Source organism: Anser brachyrhynchus (genome assembly GCF_964034855.1).
Source record: "Anser brachyrhynchus genome assembly, contig: SCAFFOLD_79, whole genome shotgun sequence".
NCBI classification, from domain to species: domain Eukaryota; kingdom Metazoa; phylum Chordata; class Aves; order Anseriformes; family Anatidae; genus Anser; species Anser brachyrhynchus.
In genome coordinates, this window is record NW_027663906.1 from 262,776 (window position 1) to 282,410 (window position 19,635).

Sequence of the window (19,635 nt, forward strand, 5' to 3'; positions counted from 1 at the left end):
ACTCCAGTACTAAAAATAGTAAACACAAGCAATAATTTCATATACTTCACTCTCACTCACCACTCAACTATCAGCTAACCACACCCCCGTCCACATAGCTTAACACAAAGCATGGCACTGAAGTTGCCAAGATGGCATAAAACATGCCTGCGGACAAAAGACTTAGTCCTAACCTTACGGTTGGTTTTTGCTAAATATATACATGCAAGTATCCGCGCCCCAGTGTAAACGCCCTCGACCACCTACCCCCATACAGGCCTTGAGGAGCGGGTATCAGGCACACCCAAGTAGTAGCCCAAGACGCCTCGCTAAGCCACGCCCCCACGGGTATTCAGCAGTAATTAACATTAAGCAATGAGTGCAAACTTGACTTAGTTATAGCAACAGCCTAACTTCAAGGGTTGGTAAATCTTGTGCCAGCCACCGCGGTCATACAAGAAACCCAAATCAACCGTCCTATTGACACGGCGTAAAGAGTGGTAAAATGCCTATCCTAGCTAACTAAGATCAAAATGCAACTGAGCTGTCATAAGCCCAAGATGCACCTAAACACACCATTAAGATGATCTTAGGAACTAACGACTGATTTAAACCCACGAAAGCCAGGGCCCAAACTGGGATTAGATACCCCACTATGCCTGGCCCTAAATCTTGATACTTACTTTACCGAAGTATCCGCCAGAGAACTACGAGCACAAACGCTTAAAACTCTAAGGACTTGGCGGTGCCCCAAACCCACCTAGAGGAGCCTGTTCTACAATCGATAATCCCCGATTAACCCAACCACCCCTTGCCAACACAGCCTACATACCGCCGTCGCCAGCCCACCTCGAATGAGAGCACAACAGTGGACACAATAGCACCCCGCTAATAAGACAGGTCAAGGTATAGCCTATGGAGTGGAAGAAATGGGCTACATTCCCCATTCATAGGGCACACGGAAAGAAGCGTGAAACCACTTCTGGAAGGCGGATGTAGCAGTAAAGTGGGACAATAGAGCCTACTTTAAGCCGGCCCTGGGGCACGTACATACCGCCCGTCACCCTCCTCAAAAGCCACATCCCACATAACTAATACCATAAATACGCTGAAGATGAGGTAAGTCGTAACAAGGTAAGTGTACCGGAAGGTGTACTTAGAATATCAAGACGTAGCTATAACACCAAAGCACTCAGCTTACACCTGAAAGATATCTACTAGACCGGATCGTCTTGAAGCCCCCCCTCTAGCTCAACCACACAAATAGTACACCAAAACTAAAGAATTTACTAAACTAATTAAACTAAAGCATTTTACAGTCTTAGTATAGGCGATAGAAAAGACACTTAGACGCGATAGAGACCCCAGTACCGTAAGGGAAAGATGAAATAGCAGTGAAACAATCAAAGCGACAGACAGCAAAGATCAACCCTTGTACCTTTTGCATCATGGTTTAGCGAGAACAACCAAGCAAAGTGAACTAAAGTTTGCCCCCCCGAAACCCAAGCGAGCTACTTTCAAGCAGTTAAAGAGAGCGAACCCGTCTCTGTTGCAAAAGAGTGGGATGACTTGTCAGTAGAGGTGAAAAGCCAACCGAGCTGGGTGATAGCTGGTTACCTGTGAAACGAATCTAAGTTCCCCCTTAATCCTCCCTACCGGACATCCTGAACCCTAATGAGATGATTAAGAGCTATTTAATGGAGGGACAGCTCCATTAAAAAAGGACACAACCTCGACTAGCGGATAATTCTTACTACTGATCCTACCGTGGGCCCTAAAGCAGCCATCAAAAAAGAGTGCATCAAAGCTCCACCACCTAAAAATACCAAAATAAGATGATTCCCTTATCACAAACAGGTCAACCTATGAATATAGGAGAATTAATGCTAAAATAAGTAACTCAGGGCCACACCCCTCTAACGGTGCAAGCTTACATAGAAACATTATTAACAGACCTAGACAGATACAAAAACCCCTACAAGACCACGTATTAACTAACCCTGTTAACCCGACTCAGGAGCGCCTATAAGAGCGATTAAAATCTGTGAAAGGAACTCGGCAAATTAATAAGGCCCGACTGTTTATCAAAAACATAGCCTTCAGCAAATTAAACAAGTATTGAAGGTGATGCCTGCCCGGTGACTTAGGTTTAACGGCCGCGGTATCCTAACCGTGCAAAGGTAGCGCAATCAATTGTCCCATAAATCGAGACTTGTATGAATGGCTAAACGAGGTCTTAACTGTCTCTCACAGATAATCAGTCCACTCCTCTACTAATGAACCCTTACGCGACCCCAATCATAACCTTCAGCCTCATCTTGGGCACCACAATCACAATTTCCAGCAACCACTGAGTTCTGGCCTGGACAGGACTGGAGATCAACGCACTAGCCATCATTCCCCTAATTGCCAAATCCCACCACCCACGAGCAGTAGAAGCCGCAACGAAATACTTCCTAACCCAAGCAGCTGCTTCCGCCCTGGTCCTATTCTCTAGCATAACCAATGCCTGAGTCACCGGCCAATGAGACATCACACAAATAAACCACCCAACCTCCTGTCTACTACTGACAGCAGCAATCGCTATTAAACTGGGCCTAGTGCCATTTCACTTCTGATTCCCAGAAGTACTACAAGGATCGCCACTAATAACAGCCCTGCTACTCTCGACCCTCATAAAATTCCCCCCACTAACCCTGCTCCTACTAACATCCAAATCCCTCGACCCAGCTCTACTCGCCGCCATGGCCCTAGCCTCAACAGCACTAGGAGGCTGAATAGGACTGAACCAAACACAAACACGCAAAATCCTAGCCTTCTCGTCCATCTCCCACTTAGGCTGAATCGCCATCATCCTAGTTTACAGCCCCAAATTGGCCTTACTTACCTTCTACCTATACACAATCATAACATCAGCCGTATTCCTAGCCCTTAACAAAATCAAAGCCCTTAACCTATCCATGATCACAACCTCATGAACAAAAACCCCAGTGCTAAACGCCACCCTAATACTAGTACTTTTATCCCTAGCAGGCCTCCCCCCATTAACAGGCTTTATACCAAAGTGACTTATCATCCAAGAACTAACTAAACAGGAAATAACACCAGCAGCCATGGCAATTGCCATGCTATCACTGCTCAGCCTCTTCTTCTACCTACGCCTCGCATACCACTCAACAATTACCCTTCCCCCCAACTCCTCTAACCACATAAAACAATGATACACTAGCAAAGCCCCAAGCACACCTACTGCGGTCCTTGCCTCACTATCAATCCTCTTACTTCCCCTGTCCCCAATAATACATGCCATTGTCTAGAAACTTAGGATAACACCCCAAACCGAAGGCCTTCAAAGCCTTAAATAAGAGTTAAACCCTCTTAGTTTCTGCACATTAAGACTTACAGAATATTAACCTGTATCTTCTGAATGCAAGTCAGACGCTTTAATTAAGCTAAAGCCTCCCTAGACAGATGGGCTTCGATCCCACAAAACTCTAGTTAACAGCTAAATGCCTAAACCAATTGGCTTCTGCCTACAAAGACCCTGACGCACCCTAGTGCGCATCGATGAGCTTGCAACTCAACATGAATTTCACTACAGAGCCGATAAGAAGAGGAATTAAACCTCTGTAAAAAGGACTACAGCCTAACGCTTCAACACTCAGCCATCTTACCCGTCACCTTCATCAACCGATGACTATTTTCCACTAACCATAAGGATATTGGCACCCTGTACCTCATCTTCGGGGCATGAGCAGGAATAGTCGGCACCGCACTCAGCCTATTAATCCGCGCAGAACTAAGACAACCAGGAACTCTCCTAGGCGACGACCAAATTTACAATGTAATCGTTACCGCTCACGCCTTTGTAATAAGCTTCTTTATAGTCATACCCATCATGATCGGAGGATTCGGCAACTGATTAGTCCCCCTCATAATCGGTGCCCCCGACATAGCATTCCCGCGAATAAACAACATAAGCTTTTGACTCCTCCCCCCATCATTCCTCCTCCTACTAGCCTCATCCACTGTAGAAGCTGGCGCCGGCACAGGCTGAACTGTCTACCCTCCCCTAGCAGGTAACCTTGCCCACGCCGGAGCTTCAGTAGACCTGGCTATCTTCTCACTCCACTTAGCCGGTATCTCCTCCATCCTTGGGGCCATCAACTTTATCACCACAGCCATCAACATAAAACCCCCCGCACTCTCACAATACCAAACCCCACTATTTGTCTGATCCGTACTAATTACCGCCATCCTACTCCTTCTATCACTCCCCGTACTCGCCGCCGGTATTACAATATTACTAACTGATCGAAACCTAAACACCACATTCTTCGACCCCGCTGGAGGAGGAGACCCAATCCTGTACCAACACCTATTCTGATTCTTCGGACACCCAGAAGTCTATATTCTGATCCTACCGGGGTTCGGAATCATCTCACACGTAGTCACGTACTACTCAGGCAAAAAGGAGCCCTTCGGCTACATGGGAATAGTCTGAGCCATACTATCCATCGGCTTCCTAGGATTCATCGTCTGAGCTCACCACATGTTTACAGTAGGAATAGACGTTGATACCCGAGCCTACTTTACATCAGCCACTATAATCATTGCCATCCCTACCGGAATCAAAGTATTTAGCTGACTAGCCACCCTGCACGGAGGAACAATCAAATGAGACCCCCCCAATACTATGAGCTCTAGGATTTATCTTCCTATTTACCATCGGAGGATTAACAGGAATCGTTCTTGCAAACTCTTCCCTAGACATCGCCCTGCACGACACGTACTACGTAGTTGCCCACTTCCACTACGTCCTATCCATAGGCGCCGTCTTTGCCATTCTAGCAGGATTTACTCACTGATTCCCACTACTCACTGGGTTTACCCTACACCAAACATGAGCAAAAGCCCACTTCGGGGTAATATTTACAAGAGTAAACCTAACGTTCTTCCCCCAGCACTTCCTAGGCCTAGCAGGAATACCCCGACGATACTCGGACTATCCCGACGCCTACACACTATGAAACACCATTTCCTCCATCGGCTCCCTAATCTCAATAGTAGCCGTAATCATACTAATATTCATCATCTGAGAAGCCTTTCCGGCCAAACGAAAAGTCCTACAACCAGAACTAACTACCACAAACGTTGAATGAATCCACGGCTGCCCTCCCCCATACCATACTTTCGAGGAACCGGCCTTCGTCCAAGTACAAGAAAGGAAGGAATCGAACCCTCACATGCTGGTTTCAAGCCAACTGCATTAACCGCTCATGCTTCTTTCTTATGAGATGTTAGTAAACCAATTACATAGCCTTGTCAAGACTAAATCACAGGTAAAAATCCTGTACATCTCATGTGGCCAACCACTCCCAACTAGGATTCCAAGACGCCTCATCACCCATCATAGAAGAACTCGTTGAATTCCACGACCACGCCCTAATCGTTGCCCTAGCTATCTGCAGCCTAGTTCTCTACCTTTTAGCCCACATACTAACAGAAAAACTCTCGTCCAATGCTGTAGACGCCCAAGAAGTAGAGCTGATCTGGACAATCCTACCTGCTATCGTCCTGGTACTCCTCGCCCTCCCATCCCTACAAATCCTCTACATAATGGACAAAATCGATGAACCAGACCTCACCCTAAAAGCCATCGGCCACCAATGATACTGAAGCTACGAATACACAGACTTCAAAGACCTATCCTTCGACTCCTACATAGTGCCCACCCCAGACTTACCCAACGGCCACTTCCGACTGCTAGAAGTTGACCACCGCGTAGTTATCCCAATAGAATCCCCCATCCGCGTAATCATTACTGCAGGAGACGTACTCCACTCCTGAGCAGTCCCAACGCTCGGAGTTAAAACAGACGCAATCCCAGGCCGACTAAACCAAACTTCATTCATTACCACCCGGCCTGGGATTTTTTACGGACAATGCTCAGAAATTTGCGGGGCTAATCACAGCTACATACCTACTGTAGTAGAATCAACCCCACTCCCACATTTCGAGGCCTGATCGTCCCTTCTATCATCATCCTAATCATTAAGAAGCTATGCAACAGCACTAGCCTTTTAAGCTAGCCAAAGAGGGACTTCCCCCTCCTTAATGATATGCCACAGCTTAACCCCGCACCATGATTTTCAATCATAATTATAACCTGATTAACCCTAGCACTCCTCATCCAACCAAAACTACTAGCCTTCACCACAACCAACCCCCCATCAAATAAGACCTCCCTCACTACCAAACCCACACCATGATCCTGACCATGAACCTAAGCTTCTTTGACCAATTTTCCAGCCCCAATCTATTTGGCATCCCCTTAATCCTACTATCCCTACTCTTCCCAGCCCTACTATTCCCGTCCCCAAACAACCGATGAATCAACAACCGCCTTTCTACTATCCAAACATGACTCCTTCACCTAATCACAAAACAACTAATAGTCCCACTCAACAAAAATGGCCACAAATGAGCCATAATATTTACATCCCTAATAATCATACTTCTTACAATCAACCTTCTAGGCCTCCTTCCATATACATTCACCCCAACCACCCAACTATCTATGAACATAGCCCTAGCCTTCCCACTATGGCTCGCCACACTACTAACAGGCATGTTTAACCATGTACGTGCCCCAGGGCCGGCTTAAAGTAGGCTCTATTGTCCCACTTTACTGCTAAATCCGCCTTCCAGAAGTGGTTTCACGCTTCTTTCCGTGTGCCCTATGAATAGGGAATGTAGCCCATTTCTTCCACTCCATAGGCTATACCTTGACCTGTCTTATTAGCGGGGTGCTATTGTGTCCACTGTTGTGCTCTCATTCGAGGTGGGCTGGCGACGGCGGTATGTAGGCTGTGTTGGCAAGGGGTGGTTGGGTTAATCGGGGATTATCGATTGTAGAACAGGCTCCTCTAGGTGGGTTTGGGGCACCGCCAAGTCCTTAGAGTTTTAAGCGTTTGTGCTCGTAGTTCTCTGGCGGATACTTCGGTAAAGTAAGTATCAAGATTTAGGGCCAGGCATAGTGGGGTATCTAATCCCAGTTTGGGCCCTGGCTTTCGTGGGTTTAAATCAGTCTTTAGTTCCTAAGATCATCTTAATGGTGTGTTTAGGTGCATCTTGGGCTTATGACAGCTTAGTTGCATTTTGATCTTAGTTAGCTAGGACAGGCATTTTACCACTCTTTACGCCGTGTCAATAGGACGGTTGATTTGGGTTTCTTGTATGACCGCGGTGGCTGGCACAAGATTTACCAACCCTTGAAGTTAGGCTGTTGCTATAACTAAGTCAAGTTTGCACTCATTGCTTAATGTTAATTACTGCTGAATACCCGTGGGGGCGTGGCTTAGCGAGGCGTCTTGGGCTACTACTTGGGTGTGCCTGATACCCGCTCCTCAAGGCCTGTATGGGGGTAGGTGGTCGAGGGCGTTTACACTGGGGCGCGGATACTTGCATGTATATATTTAGCAAAAACCAACCGTAAGGTTAGGACTAAGTCTTTTGTCCGCAGGCATGTTTTATGCCATCTTGGCAACTTCAGTGCCATGCTTTGTGTTAAGCTATGTGGACGGGGGTGTGGTTAGCTGATAGTTGAGTGGTGAGTGAGAGTGAAGTATATGAAATTATTGCTTGTGTTTACTATTTTTAGTACTGGAGTTTCTCTAAGTCCTAGGACTAGGAGGAAATGGTGTTTCATAGTGTGTAGGCGTCGGGATAGTCCGAGTATCGTCGGGGTATTCCTGCTAGGCCTAGGAAGTGCTGGGGGAAGAACGTTAGGTTTACTCCTGTAAATATTACCCCGAAGTGGGCTTTTGCTCATGTTTGGTGTAGGGTAAACCCAGTGAGTAGTGGGAATCAGTGAGTAAATCCTGCTAGAATGGCAAAGACGGCGCCTATGGATAGGACGTAGTGGAAGTGGGCAACTACGTAGTACGTGTCGTGCAGGGCGATGTCTAGGGAAGAGTTTGCAAGAACGATTCCTGTTAATCCTCCGATGGTAAATAGGAAGATAAATCCTAGAGCTCATAGTATTGGGGGGGGCCTCATTTGATTGTTCCTCCGTGCAGGGTGGCTAGTCAGCTAAATACTTTGATTCCGGTAGGGATGGCAATGATTATAGTGGCTGATGTAAAGTAGGCTCGGGTATCAACGTCTATTCCTACTGTAAACATGTGGTGAGCTCAGACGATGAATCCTAGGAAGCCGATGGATAGTATGGCTCAGACTATTCCCATGTAGCCGAAGGGCTCCTTTTTGCCTGAGTAGTACGTGACTACGTGTGAGATGATTCCGAACCCCGGTAGGATCAGAATATAGACTTCTGGGTGTCCGAAGAATCAGAATAGGTGTTGGTACAGGATTGGGTCTCCTCCTCCAGCGGGGTCGAAGAATGTGGTGTTTAGGTTTCGATCAGTTAGTAATATTGTAATACCAGCGGCGAGTACGGGGAGTGATAGAAGGAGTAGGATGGCGGTAATTAGTACGGATCAGACAAATAGTGGGGTTTGGTATTGTGAGAGTGCGGGGGGTTTTATGTTGATGGCTGTGGTGATAAAGTTGATGGCCCCAAGGATGGAGGAGATACCGGCTAAGTGGAGTGAGAAGATAGCCAGGTCTACTGAAGCTCCGGCGTGGGCAAGGTCACCTGCTAGGGGAGGGTAGACAGTTCAGCCTGTGCCGGCGCCAGCTTCTACAGTGGATGAGGCTAGTAGTAGGAGGAATGATGGGGGGAGGAGTCAAAAGCTTATGTTGTTTATTCGCGGGAATGCTATGTCGGGGGCACCGATTATGAGGGGGACTAATCAGTTGCCGAATCCTCCGATCATGATGGGTATGACTATAAAGAAGCTTATTACAAAGGCGTGAGCGGTAACGATTACATTGTAAATTTGGTCGTCGCCTAGGAGAGTTCCTGGTTGTCCTAGTTCTGCGCGGATTAATAGGCTGAGTGCGGTGCCGACTATTCCTGCTCATGCCCCGAAGATGAGGTACAGGGTGCCAATATCCTTATGGTTAGTGGAAAATAGTCATCGGTTGATGAAGGTGACGGGTAAGATGGCTGAGTGTTGAAGCGTTAGGCTGTAGTCCTTTTTACAGAGGTTTAATTCCTCTTCTTATCGGCTCTGTAGTGAAATTCATGTTGAGTTGCAAGCTCATCGATGCGCACTAGGGTGCGTCAGGGTCTTTGTAGGCAGAAGCCAATTGGTTTAGGCATTTAGCTGTTAACTAGAGTTTTGTGGGATCGAAGCCCATCTGTCTAGGGAGGCTTTAGCTTAATTAAAGCGTCTGACTTGCATTCAGAAGATACAGGTTAATATTCTGTAAGTCTTAATGTGCAGAAACTAAGAGGGTTTAACTCTTATTTAAGACTTTGAAGGCCTTCGGTTTGGGGTGTTATCCTAAGTTTCTAGACAATGGCATGTATTATTGGGGACAGGGGAAGTAAGAGGATTGATAGTGAGGCAAGGACCGCAGTAGGTGTGCTTGGGGCTTTGCTAGTGTATCATTGTTTTATGTGGTTAGAGGAGTTGGGGGGAAGGGTAATTGTTGAGTGGTATGCGAGGCGTAGGTAGAAGAAGAGGCTGAGCAGTGATAGCATGGCAATTGCCATGGCTGCTGGTGTTATTTCCTGTTTAGTTAGTTCTTGGATGATAAGTCACTTTGGTATAAAGCCTGTTAATGGGGGGAGGCCTGCTAGGGATAAAAGTACTAGTATTAGGGTGGCGTTTAGCACTGGGGTTTTTGTTCATGAGGTTGTGATCATGGATAGGTTAAGGGCTTTGATTTTGTTAAGGGCTAGGAATACGGCTGATGTTATGATTGTGTATAGGTAGAAGGTAAGTAAGGCCAATTTGGGGCTGTAAACTAGGATGATGGCGATTCAGCCTAAGTGGGAGATGGACGAGAAGGCTAGGATTTTGCGTGTTTGTGTTTGGTTCAGTCCTATTCAGCCTCCTAGTGCTGTTGAGGCTAGGGCCATGGCGGCGAGTAGAGCTGGGTCGAGGGATTTGGATGTTAGTAGGAGCAGGGTTAGTGGGGGGAATTTTATGAGGGTCGAGAGTAGCAGGGCTGTTATTAGTGGCGATCCTTGTAGTACTTCTGGGAATCAGAAGTGAAATGGCACTAGGCCCAGTTTAATAGCGATTGCTGCTGTCAGTAGTAGACAGGAGGTTGGGTGGTTTATTTGTGTGATGTCTCATTGGCCGGTGACTCAGGCATTGGTTATGCTAGAGAATAGGACCAGGGCGGAAGCAGCTGCTTGGGTTAGGAAGTATTTCGTTGCGGCTTCTACTGCTCGTGGGTGGTGGGATTTGGCAATTAGGGGAATGATGGCTAGTGCGTTGATCTCCAGTCCTGTCCAGGCCAGAACTCAGTGGTTGCTGGAAATTGTGATTGTGGTGCCCAAGATGAGGCTGAAGGTTATGATTGGGGTCGCGTAAGGGTTCATTAGTAGAGGAGGGGGTTAAACCATCATTTTCGGGGTATGGGCCCGATAGCTTGATTAGCTGACTCTACTAGAAAATAATATAAGGGAAGTATGGAGAATTTTGATTTCTCTTGTGTGGGTTCAATTCCTACTTTTCTAAGGTCAACAGGAAATGAGAGGGCTGTTATACCTCTATGTTCACTTTATCATAGTGACCCTTTGTAGTTCAGGCACATTTCCTTATGTAAGGAGGTAGGCCTGCATAGCAGATAGGTATGCTGATGTGTCAGAGGCACAGAGCTAGTGTGAGGGGTAGGAAGTTTTTTCATAGTAGGTGCATTAGTTGGTCATATCGGAATCGTGGGTATGAAGCTCGGACCCATAAGAAACCAGAAGATAGTAGGAGGACTTTTGTGGCTAGGATGACGGGGAATAGTTCTGTGGGTGGCCCTAGGGCGCTTGGGTTTAGGAATATGATGGCTGTAAGTGTATTTATTAGCATAATGTTCGCATATTCAGCTAGGAAGAATAAGGCGAAGGGTCCTGCGGCGTATTCAACGTTAAACCCTGAGACTAGCTCAGATTCACCCTCTGTGAGGTCAAAAGGAGCTCGGTTTGTCTCTGCTAGGGTGGATACGTATCATATTATTGCTAGGGGTCATGAGGAGAAAATGAAGTATAGAGGCTCCTGTGCGATGGCAAAGGAGCTGAGTGTGTAGCTTCCGCTTAGTATGATTATTGATAGCAGGATTATGGCCAGTGTCACTTCGTATGAAATGGTCTGTGCTACTGCCCGTAGGGCTCCGATTAGTGCGTATTTTGAGTTCGAGGCTCAGCCTGATCATAGGACTGAGTAGACGGCTAGGCTTGACATGGCTATTAGGAAGAGAACTCCGAGGTTTAGATCTGCTAGGGGAAATGGGAGTGGTAGTGGTGCTCAAGTGGTGAGGGCTAGGACAAGGGCTAGTATTGGTATCAGAATGAATAGAAGTGGGGAAGAGGTAGAGGGTCGGATGGGCTCTTTGGTAAATAGTTTCAGTCCGTCCGCAAATGGTTGAAGTAGGCCAAAAGGCCCGACAACGTTAGGGCCTTTGCGGGATTGTATGTAGCTTAGGATTTTCCGTTCTACTAGGGTTAGGAAGGCTACGGCAATCAGGATTGGGATGATGTATAGGAGGGATATAACGAGGCAGCTTAGTGTTGTTATTTGAATCATGGGTGAAGCTAGGGAGAGGATTTGAACCTCTGGGGAAAGGGCTTAAGCCTTCTGCACTTGCCGGGCTCTGCCACTCTAGCTGGTCCTTTTCTAGGATTGAAAGTGGTGGGGGAAGGCCCTCTTCACGGTTTAGTTGGTTTCACTGCTTAGAGGGGGGGGGCGTGCTTGTGGTATTGGCCCCACTTTCCCGGTCCTTTCGTACTGGGGAGAGTGTGTCATAGATAGAAACCGACCTGGATTGCTCCGGTCTGAACTCAGATCACGTAGGACTGTTAATCGTTGAACAAACGAACCCTTAATAGCGGCTGCACCATTAGGATGTCCTGATCCAACATCGAGGTCGTAAACCCCCCTGTCGATATGGGCTCTTGAGGGGGATTGCGCTGTTATCCCTGGGGTAGCTTGGTCCATTAATCAATTATATTGGGTCTGGTCACTGTTAGCACTTTGAGGGGTAGCTCTAGGTAAAGAGGTATGGTCTTGTTTTTGGAGGATTTGTTCTCCTCCAAGGTCGCCCCAACCGAAAAATATCGACCAGGCTCTGCGATGGTAGTGGCCCCAGTGGGGTTGATTGAGGATTCGCGGTGGTCGTTGATTTTTAAGTTCCACAGGGTCTTCTCGTCTTATGTTCACATCCCCGCTTTTGCACGGGGAGATCAATTTCACTGATTATCTGTGAGAGACAGTTAAGACCTCGTTTAGCCATTCATACAAGTCTCGATTTATGGGACAATTGATTGCGCTATCTTTGCACGGTTAGGATACCGCGGCCGTTAAACCTAAGTCACCGGGCAGGCATCACCTTCAATACTTGTTTAATTTGCTGAAGGCTATGTTTTTGGTAAACAGTCGGGCCTTATTAATTTGCCGAGTTCCTTTCACAGATTTTAATCGCTCTTATAGGCGCTCCTGAGTCGGGTTAACAGGGTTAGTTAATACGTGGTCTTGTAGGGGTTTTTGTATCTGTCTAGGTCTGTTAATAATGTTTCTATGTAAGCTTGCGCCGTTAGAGGGGTGTGGCCCTGTACATGAGGGGCCTAGGATGATTCCTAGGATTGTTATGAGGATGGCAGCGGTTTTGGTGATAAGGGGTATGGTTATTGGGGGGGTTTTGGTTGGTGTGATGAAAGAGGTAATGATTATTCCTGCTGTAATGCTGCCTAGGGCGAGTCGGGTTAGGGGGGCGGTGATTAGTGGGTTGTTTTCGTTTATTGATACTACTGGGGGGATTCGGGTTTGTCCAGCTTGGACTAGGATGGTTATGCGGATGCTGTAGGTTGCGGTGAATGCTGTGGCTATAAGGGTTAGGAGTAGGGCTCAAGTATTTAGGTATGATGTGTTTAAGCTTTCGATGATGAGGTCTTTTGAGTAGAATCCGGCTAGGAATGGGGTTCCTATCAGCGCCAGGTTTCCGATGGTTAGGCAGGAAGTAGTGACTGGGAGTATTTTCTGTAGGCCTCCTATCTTTCGGATATCTTGTTCTCCGTTTAGGTTGTGGATGATAGACCCTGAGCATAGGAATAGTATGGCTTTAAAGAAGGCATGGGTTGAGATGTGTAGGAAGGCTAGTTGTGGGAGGTTTAGTCCGATAGTGACTATTATTAGTCCTAGTTGGCTGGATGTTGAGAAAGCAATGATTTTTTTGATGTCATTTTGGGTTAGGGCGCATGTGGCAGCGAATAGGGTTGATAGAGCACCTAGGCATAGGCAGGCAGTTAGGGCTGTCTGGTTGGTGGCTAGCAGGGGGTGCATGCGGATGAGCAGGAAGATTCCGGCTACTACTATGGTACTGGAGTGCAGTAGGGCTGATACTGGGGTGGGGCCTTCTATTGCTGCGGGCAGTCATGGGTGGAGTCCAAATTGGGCGGATTTTCCTGCGGCTGCGAGGATTAATCCTATGAGGGGGAGGATTGGGGTTTGGTGGGGGTGTACGGCTTGTTGGATCTCTCAGGTGTTGAATGTTGAAGCTAGTCATGCTATGCTCAGGATCAGTCCGACGTCTCCGATTCGGTTGTAGATTACGGCTCGTAGGGCGGCGGTGTTGGCATCTGCTCGGCCTTGTCATCAGCCGATGAGAAGGAAGGACATGATTCGTACTCCTTCCCAGCCTACGAATAGGAGGAATATGTTGTTTGCGGTTGTTAGGAGGAGTATGGCGACTAGGAATGTCAGTAGGTAGGTGAAAAATTTTGTTACGTATGGCTCTGAGGCCATGTATCATATGGCGAATTGTAGGATTGATCATGTTACAAATAGGGCGATTGGAAGAAATGTTATTGAGTATTGGTCTATTTTTAGGCTCAGGGGGATTTTAAAGTTTATAATGAATTTTCACTCCCAGTGGCAGGTGACAGATTCTACTCCCGAGTAGATGAATGCGGTTGTAGGGGCTAGGCTAATTAGGAATGCGGTTTTAACAGCGCGGGTGGTGGCTTGTGGGGTGTTTTTAAAGTTTTTAAATAGAAATGGCAGGATGATTGGGGTTAGGAGGATTGTCAGCGTGAGTAGTGTGAGGGAGTTGATTAGTAGTGTGGGGTTCACTATGTTTACTTGGATTTGCACCAAGATGGGTGGTTCCTAAGACCAGTGGATTGCTGTTATCCTTTAAAAGTAAGGGGGCTGAGGTTTTAGGCTCAGATGTAAGAGTTAGCAGCTCTTGTTGGTTAAACCCTCCCCTCGGCAGGTAAGAAGGTTTGAACTTCTATTCTTAGAATCACAGTCTAATGTTTGGTTTAAACTATACTTGCATGAGGGGATTCCGGAGATCAGTTCGGGTTTGAGGATTAGGAGGAATATTGGGATAATGTGGAGTGTTATGAGCAGGTGTTCTCGCGTGGTTGAGTTTTGCATAGATGTGATGTGGGAGGGGATTGAGCCTCGTTGGGTCATTAGTAGTATGAATAAGGTGTAGGAGGCGGTTAGTAGGGTTGCGATTCCTGTTAGGATGATCGTGAAGGCAGATCAGTTGAATAAGGTGATTATAATGGTTAGCTCTGCTATGAGGTTTGTTGTTGGGGGTAAGGCTATGTTTGTTAGATTGGCCAGCAATCATCAGGTAGCTATGAGTGGTAGGAGAGGTTGTAGGCCTCGTGTGAGTAGTAGAATTCGGCTGTGCGTACGTTCATAGTTTGTGTTGGCTAGGCAGAATAGTATGGAGGAAGTTAGTCCATGGGAAATTATTAGGATCATTGCCCCTGAGAATGATCAGTGGGTTTGGATTATTCCTGCGGCGATAACTAGGCCTATGTGGCTAACGGATGAATAAGCGATTAGTGATTTTAGGTCTGTCTGTCGTAGGCAGATTGAGCTAGTCATTAGGGCGCCTCATAGGGCCAGGGTTAGGAAGGGGTAGTGCAGGAGGTTGGACAGTGGGCCCATAAATAGAGTGACTCGTATAATTCCGTATCCTCCTAGCTTTAGTAGTAGGGCGGCGAGGAGTATTGAGCCTGCGATGGGTGCTTCTACGTGGGCTTTTGGCAGTCAGAGGTGTAGGCCGTATAGTGGGGCTTTTACTATGAATGCTATGAGCAGTGCTAGACCTGATAGTATTCCTGTCCATGAGGTGGATAGGGTTGGGTGGGTTAGTTGTAGGGTTGGCAGGTGCAGGGTGCCAATTTTCACGTATAGGTGTATGATTGTGATTAGCAGGGGTAGAGAGCTTACTGGCGTGTAGAATAGCAGGTAGATGCCAGCGCTTAGGCGTTCTGGTTGGTTCCCCCATCGGGTGATTAAGATTAGGGTGGGAATGAGGGTTGCTTCAAATGAGATGTAAAATAGTGCTAGTTCTGTGGTGGAAAAGGCTAGTAGGATGAATGGCTGGACTGCGACTAAGGTTGAGATAAAGATTCGTTTGCGTTGTAGGGGTTCTTGTTGCAGGTGGTTTTGGCTTGCTATGATTATGAGTGGGAGTAGTCAGCAGGATAGTACTAGGAGGGGGGATGAGATTTGGTCAATTCCTGTTCAGTTGGATAAAAATTTGTAGGGGTAGTAGGTTGGGATTAATCACTGTAGGCTTAGGGCAGCGATTAGGAGGCTGTATAAGGTGGTGTTAGTCCATAGAAATTTTGGTGGAGACAGCAGGGCTGTTGGAAGAAGTATGATTGTGGGTAGGATGATTTTTAGCATTGCAGGAGGTTTAGGTTGTGTAGATGGTCGGAGCCATGTGTGCGGGTGGAGGCTACTAGGATGGCCAGGCCTGTGCCCGCCTCACACGCTGAGAAGGTTAGCATGAGAATTGGTACCATGGTGAATGAGGAGACTTGGTTTTCGATGGATCATATTGATAGGCCTACGAATATCGATAATATTATGCTTTCAAGGCATAGTAGGGCGGATACTAGGTGGGTTCGGTGGAAGGCTAGTCCTAGTCCGCTGAAAATGAAGGCTGAGTAGAAGCTTAAATGTAGGGGCGACATAAGAAAGTTACAGGGTTGGCTGTAATCTGCTGGGTCGAAACCAGCTATCTTTTTGGTTAGACTAACTTTCTGTTATTCTGCTCATTCTAGGCCCCCTTGAATTCACTCGTAGGCCAGTCCGAGTGTTAGGAGAAGGAGGATCACTACAGTTCAGGTGAGGGTCATTAGGGGGGATTGGAGTTGGACGGCTCATGGCAGGGGGAGTAGGAGGGCGATTTCTAGGTCGAATAGGACGAACAGGATGGCTACTGAGAAAGAATCGGACTGAGAATGGTAATCGAGCAGATCCAAGTGGGTCGAATCCACATTCGTACGGTGAGAGTTTCTCTGAGTCGGGGTTTATTTGGGCGAGTCAGAAGTTTAATGCGGTTAGGGCGGCGCTTAGGATTGATGATAGGGCGAATATGAACATGAGTGCGTTCATTGCTCTCCTCTGGGTTTATACCAGATTCTAGAGATTGGAAGTCAATTGTAATTAATATACTAGAAGAGCAAGATCCTCATCAGTAGATGGTTATGTAGAGGAATAGTCAGATGACGTCTACGAAGTGTCAGTATCAGGCTGCTGCCTCGAATCCGAAGTGGTGGTCTGATGTAAAGTGGAACTTGATCAGTCGGAAGAGGCAGACGGTCAGGAAGGAGGATCCGATGATTACGTGGAGTCCGTGGAATCCAGTGGCAACGAAGAAGGTAGATCCGTAGACGCTATCGGCGATTGAGAATGGGGCTTCGTGGTATTCTATTGCTTGTAGGGCTGTGAAGTAGAATCCCAGGAGGATCGTTAGGGTTAGGGCGTGGATGGCGTGTTTTCGGTTTCCTTCTGTGATGCTGTGATGGGCTCACGTTACGGTAACGCCTGAGGCTAGTAGGATGGCTGTGTTTAGTAGGGGGACTTCTATCGGGTTGAGTGGTTTAATTCCTGTTGGGGGTCGTTGGCCTCCTAGTTCTGGGGTTGGGGCCAGGCTCGAGTGGAAGAACGCTCAGAAGAACCCTAAGAAGAAGAATGCTTCGGATGTGATGAAAAGGATTATGCCGTATCGTAGGCCTTTTTGGACTGTGGGAGTGTGATGGCCTTGGAAGGTGCTTTCTCGTACAATGTCTCGTCATCATTGGAGTATTACTAGGAGTATTGAGATGAGGCCTAGGGTTAGTAGTATGGATGAGTTGTAGTGGAATCACATGATTAATCCTGAGGTTGTGAGTAGGGCGGCGGCTGCCCCGAAGATTGGTCAAGGGCTTGGGTCAACTATGTGGTATGAGTGTGCTTGGTGTGCCATTAGATGTTTTCTTGTAAGTATAGGCTTAGAAGGAGCACGAAGACGTAGGCCTGGATTATGGCTACTGCTACTTCTAGGATGGTTAGGAGTAGTAGGATGATTATTGTTAGGATGGATACTGCAGGAAGGGTGGGTATTAATGCAATGGAGGCTGTAGAGATGAGTTGGATGAGTAAGTGTCCTGCTGTAAGGTTGGCTGTAAGGCGGACTCCGAGGGCTAGGGGGCGGATTAGTAGGCTGGTTGTTTCGATCAGGATTAGTGCGGGGATTAGGGGTGTAGGGGTACCTTCGGGTAATAGGTGGGCTAAAGAGGCTGATGGTTGGTTTCGTAGGCCTGTTAGTAGTGTGGCGAGCCATAGTGGGAAGGCTAGGGCTATGTTCATAGATAGTTGGGTGGTTGGGGTGAATGTATATGGAAGGAGGCCTAGAAGGTTGATTGTAAGAAGTATGATTATTAGGGATGTAAATATTATGGCTCATTTGTGGCCATTTTTGTTGAGTGGGACTATTAGTTGTTTTGTGATTAGGTGAAGGAGTCATGTTTGGATAGTAGAAAGGCGGTTGTTGATTCATCGGTTGTTTGGGGACGGGAATAGTAGGGCTGGGAAGAGTAGGGATAGTAGGATTAAGGGGATGCCGAATAGATTGGGGCTGGAAAATTGGTCAAAGAAGCTTAGGTTCATGGTCAGGATCATGGTGTGGGTTTGGTAGTGAGGGAGGTCTTATTTGATGGGGGGTTGGTTGTGGTGAAGGCTAGTAGTTTTGGTTGGATGAGGAGTGCTAGGGTTAATCAGGTTATAATTATGATTGAAAATCATGGTGCGGGGTTAAGCTGTGGCATATCATTAAGGAGGGGGAAGTCCCTCTTTGGCTAGCTTAAAAGGCTAGTGCTGTTGCATAGCTTCTTAATGATTAGGATGATGATAGAAGGGACGATCAGGCCTCGAAATGTGGGAGTGGGGTTGATTCTACTACAATGGGTATGTAGCTGTGATTAGCCCCGCAAATTTCTGAGCATTGTCCGTAAAAAATCCCAGGCCGGGTGGTAATGAATGAAGTTTGGTTTAGTCGGCCTGGGATCGCGTCTGTTTTAACTCCGAGCGTTGGGACTGCTCAGGAGTGGAGTACGTCTCCTGCAGTAATGATCACGCGGATGGGGGATTCTATTGGGATAACTACGCGGTGGTCAACTTCTAGCAGTCGGAAGTGGCCGTTGGGTAAGTCTGGGGTGGGCACTATGTAGGAGTCGAAGGATAGGTCTTTGAAGTCTGTGTATTCGTAGCTTCAGTATCATTGGTGGCCGATGGCTTTTAGGGTGAGGTCTGGTTCATCGATTTTGTCCATTATGTAGAGGATTTGTAGGGATGGGAGGGCGAGGAGTACCAGGACGATAGCAGGTAGGATTGTCCAGATCAGCTCTACTTCTTGGGCGTCTACAGCATTGGACGAGAGTTTTTCTGTTAGTATGTGGGCTAAAAGGTAGAGAACTAGGCTGCAGATAGCTAGGGCAACGATTAGGGCGTGGTCGTGGAATTCAACGAGTTCTTCTATGATGGGTGATGAGGCGTCTTGGAATCCTAGTTGGGAGTGGTTGGCCACATGAGATGTACAGGATTTTTACCTGTGATTTAGTCTTGACAAGGCTATGTAATTGGTTTACTAACGTCTCATAAGAAAGAAGCATGAGCGGTTAATGCAGTTGGCTTGAAACCAGCATGTGAGGGTTCGATTCCTTCCTTTCTTGTACTTGGACGAAGGCCGGTTCCTCGAAAGTATGGTATGGGGGAGGGCAGCCGTGGATTCATTCAACGTTTGTGGTAGTTAGTTCTGGTTGTAGGACTTTTCGTTTGGCCGAAAAGGCTTCTCAGATGATGAATATTAGTATGATTACGGCTACTATTGAGATTAGGGAGCCGATGGAGGAAATGGTGTTTCATAGTGTGTAGGCGTCGGGATAGTCCGAGTATCGTCGGGGTATTCCTGCTAGGCCTAGGAAGTGCTGGGGGAAGAACGTTAGGTTTACTCCTGTAAATATTACCCCGAAGTGGGCTTTTGCTCATGTTTGGTGTAGGGTAAACCCAGTGAGTAGTGGGAATCAGTGAGTAAATCCTGCTAGAATGGCAAAGACGGCGCCTATGGATAGGACGTAGTGGAAGTGGGCAACTACGTAGTACGTGTCGTGCAGGGCGATGTCTAGGGAAGAGTTTGCAAGAACGATTCCTGTTAATCCTCCGATGGTAAATAGGAAGATAAATCCTAGAGCTCATAGTATTGGGGGGGTCTCATTTGATTGTTCCTCCGTGCAGG

At 47.2% G+C, this 19,635-nt stretch overlaps 2 long non-coding RNA genes across 2 annotated transcripts in view; one reads left to right on the forward strand and one right to left on the reverse strand.

The window, feature by feature from the left end:
- LOC308186674 overlaps positions 1-19,635 on the forward strand; it is a 413,864-nt gene that overhangs the window by 2,124 nt on the left and 392,105 nt on the right. The gene's annotated exons all lie outside the window — the stretch shown is intronic.
- LOC308186676 overlaps positions 17,513-19,635 on the reverse strand; it is a 34,176-nt gene continuing 32,053 nt past the window's right edge. Inside the window, exon 4 of the long non-coding RNA XR_013944185.1 lies at positions 17,513-18,081. This is a non-coding gene — a long non-coding RNA (uncharacterized lncRNA). The remainder of the gene's footprint in view (positions 18,082-19,635) is intronic.